Source organism: Mycteria americana, chromosome 2 (assembly GCF_035582795.1).
Source record: "Mycteria americana isolate JAX WOST 10 ecotype Jacksonville Zoo and Gardens chromosome 2, USCA_MyAme_1.0, whole genome shotgun sequence".
Lineage (NCBI taxonomy): Eukaryota > Metazoa > Chordata > Aves > Ciconiiformes > Ciconiidae > Mycteria > Mycteria americana.
Genome location: NC_134366.1, coordinates 113,002,258 through 113,005,835, shown reverse-complemented (window position 1 = coordinate 113,005,835; position 3,578 = coordinate 113,002,258).

Here is a 3,578-nt window from a genome sequence, read left to right as displayed (position 1 = left end):
GTAAAAGTAATGCATTTGGATTTATGTTTGTTTTGGGGGTTTTTGTGTATTTTGGGGGGCTTTTTTTTTTTTTTTTTTGGAAAGAATGATCTCAAGTTTATTTTTAGAAGTGTGAAATAGCTATCTTTCATCAATGTGCAGATTAATCACAATGTGAATGATCAAATTCTCCTTAATTTCCCCCAAGTCCTTTGCTGCTATCCACTGTGATTTTTATGCATTGAAAGCACATTTCATGTGTATTCAACCATAAGTAAAAGTCAAATGAAACTTGTTGAATGGAATTTTTTTTTTTTCCTTTAAAATAGCCTGTTTAAAAAAAAATGATTGTGGATAAAAAACATACTGGTATTCTAAATTACAGAATTTACATCTGTGTTAAAAACAATTTCCTAGTATCTTAATTATAAATTTCTATAGAGATATGCCCTAATGTAGAACTTCTAGACAGAGCTGTGTGATAAGAACATGGTTGTGCAGCATATCTTTGCGAAAAAAAACCCTTTCTCCTAAGCCTTGTATTGTCTGTACACTATTTTGTGTTTGAGAAGGTTGGTTCAGTTTTCTTCCTGTCTCAGTATTTTGTCCTTCTAAAAATGGCCTTTAAAAAAAAGAAGTCTGTGAAAGTCGATGTGTCGTACCTATAAGGAAATTGCAGTATTGGGGCCTTGTCAAATATTACCTTTAAAATCATGCCATCAGTTAAATAAATGAACACCTACCAGGTCCCCTCTTTCTGTCCTTTTCCCTCCTACCTCCTCTTGGGGGGTGGGGAAATTTCCTGAATTTGTAGGAAGACTCTAGGAATTGTTATTATGGGAACATAAATTGATAAGCTGTTTTAGGGATGGGGTAAAACTTCTGATAGGATGATTTCTACAATATGTATTCAAACTACTTGAAATGTTATAATTTTCTGCATTTTTTTTTTTTTTTTACTTCAGAAATGCAGTAATACACTAATGTCCTTTGGATCATTTTCCCCTTTTTTGGATGTCCTTTGGGGAGGAAGGAACAGGACTGATAACACTTTGGATGGAGGATGCTTAAAATGCATCTCTAAAGCTCTGTTCTCATAGCCTTTGAAATTATGGGGAAAAGAGGTTTGGATATACATTGACCGCAGAAAATGTTTCCGTTTACTGTCATTAAATGTTTTGACATATGAAATATTGAATCAATTAAGTAAATGTTCATAATATCTGTCAAAGATTCTGGCATTTGAAAAGCTTACAGTTATTCTAACCTTCTGTAGGGAAAAAAGACTTTCAGTGGGAAGTACAGGTTCTATCTACACTGTAATATTTTTGTCATGCAAGGTTAATCCATGGCATTTTCCCATTTTGTTTCAGTTTTTTCCCCCCCATGATTCTGTCACTTTTATGAGTTATTTGTTAAAGGCGTCATGGCTGGCTTGGGAGGGAGGCTTGCTTTGCCTGCCTCTGCCCCCATGTTTCGTATTTTAGAGTGTCATCTTCCCCATCTCTGATAGGGGTTGCTAGTCAGTAAACGTCAGCTTAGAAAAGGCTGTTCATCTTTGATACCGCTTTCTTGTTTAATCTAGCCTTTTGTCCCCTGAAATGAGTCTTTAGTAATGAATACAGTATTGCTGCAAGGTGGTGCAATAGCACTACATCTTGGGTTGCCTGAATTGATAGACTAAATTTATATTTTTTTAATTTATTTTTTGACCATAATGTTTAACTAAAAAATAAAAAAAAAGAATCAAAGGTAGATAAAGGCTACCTTTGCTTTTAAGGGAGGGAGAATAAGGATTTCTTCTTTAGTCTGATAAAGTTTTAAACTTAAAATCTAGAGCAGTCTATATGCGTAATTTGTTGGCTCTGCCATTGAGAGATATGTATGCGAGTGTGAATTCTGTTTTCTTTTTTTCCTCTACTGGCTTCCCCCCCCAACCCCCCTTCCCCCCGAATCAGCATCACTAACTTTGTTCAAAAAGGCACAATAACCTATTGTATGGTACAGTGTTCTGATTCTGCCTGTGGGGAGGAAAAAGAAAATCATTTTTATGGATTTCAGACGCATACTTTTGGAAGAAAACCTCTGGCATTTTCTTCACTTTAAAAATTCTTTCCCCATACAAGCTAGAGGGCCTATGCATTCTACAGAATCTTTGAAAGATTATAGTATATTAAATATTTTCTTTGCCATTTAATACCACTATTGAATGCATTAAACATATGTTTATACTACGCCACATGCATTAATTTAGCAGTCATTGCATTGAAACTTAAATAGTTGAAGTTATAATATCCTGGTCTTATTGCTGAATTGAAAAACGTGCAAGAAGACACATGCTAAATTTCTTGCCCGTGCCTTTATAAATTTCAGTTTGTTCACTCATATGTGTTGATGCTTTTTCTTAAACTTTGGTTCAGCTATCCAGTTTTTTAATTGCCTTCCTTGCTGTGTTCTTCATCTGTGAACTTAATCAGATCAAGTTAACTTTGTCATTCCACACCCCCCCCCCCCCCCCATAAAGCTTCCACAAAAGGAACACTGTAAAGTGGTTGAGGCCTAGGATGTGAGAACCATATAGCACTTTGTTTCTAAATAAAAAATGGTGGTGATATTTCTACTAAGCTCAAAATACTTTAAATCAGTAGTAAGTAGACACAAATACTTATTTTTACAGGTTTCATTAATCAGAACCTCACAGTATTTTTTCATGCTGAAGTAACTGGCCAGCCAGCAGAAGGAACCCAGAAAAATGACCTTGAAAACATTAAAGATACTTACAATTTCTTATAATAAAGATTAATATTAAAGAAACACAGTAACATTTAGTTATGAGGCAATTTAGAAGTACTTGGAGTAACCACAAAAATTGTGTTGACTTCTGCTTCATGAAAATTAGAAGTGTCCTTGACAAATAAAAGGAAAATGATTGAGGATATTTTGGGGACCTTTGGAAGTAGATACACTAGGAATAAAAGCTAACTGACTATGATCCTTATAAGAGTAGAAATACGGCTATTTATTCAGAACAACAGCTTTAAGGATTCAAAAGGTATGCTTTTTATGCAATTGTGGAAAAACGTTTTTGAAAATGAAACTTTGAAATAAAACTCCTTTTTTGAGCATCTGAAATTATTGATGTTATTGATAACATTGTCTGTTTTACCAATTAGAAGAATAAAACAACACCTTGTATTTGGAAATAGAAAAACAAATTTGCACAATTTCCTCTATGGGTGTGTGTTTTTTTTTTTTTTTTGTAAGCCAGTGTTGTAAACAACTGAAAGTGATTTGTATTCTTTGATCTATTTGAAGGATATAGCACTTATCCTGCTGTTGACATAGTGAATGCCATCTTTTTATCAAAATATTTTTCTGTCAGAAGGATCAGAAATGCAATTATTAATTAAACTCTTTGTTCTCAGATGAGCTGACTTTACATTTTGTTAAAGCCAATTTCTTTCTGTGAATATTGACTGCTGGGCTAAGTGAAATCTGTGCAGTTTTTGTTTTGATGCATTTCATCTACGTGAATACTGGAATTATAAATTTAAAATACCATACCAGCAATATATGGGCTATGATTCTGATGAGAATTA